Here is a 235-nt window from a genome sequence, read left to right on the forward strand (position 1 = left end):
TTCCTTCTATGACAAATGTGGACAAAGGTGGACAGGATTTTATGTCTGCCAAAGACATTAAGGAAACTCAAAAATCAATGATAAAAAAAAAGTTCAGTGCACTGCCATGTGGGGTCCAGATGACCCCACTTTTAATGTAAACAAGCCAAGGAGAGCGGAACGGTTACAAGTCGATTAGTCGCCGATTAGTCGACTAATTGTGGCAGCCCTAATCTTTACATGCATTCCCAAACAT

The 235-nt window shown here is 41.3% G+C and overlaps 1 protein-coding gene across 1 annotated transcript in view; it reads left to right on the top strand.

Annotated features, from left to right (window-relative positions):
* LOC112152715 overlaps nucleotides 1–235 on the top strand; it is a 5158-nt gene that overhangs the window by 2509 nt on the left and 2414 nt on the right. The window lies entirely within an intron of this gene.

Source organism: Oryzias melastigma, linkage group LG6 (assembly GCF_002922805.2).
Source record: "Oryzias melastigma strain HK-1 linkage group LG6, ASM292280v2, whole genome shotgun sequence".
NCBI classification, from domain to species: Eukaryota; Metazoa; Chordata; class Actinopteri; order Beloniformes; family Adrianichthyidae; genus Oryzias; species Oryzias melastigma.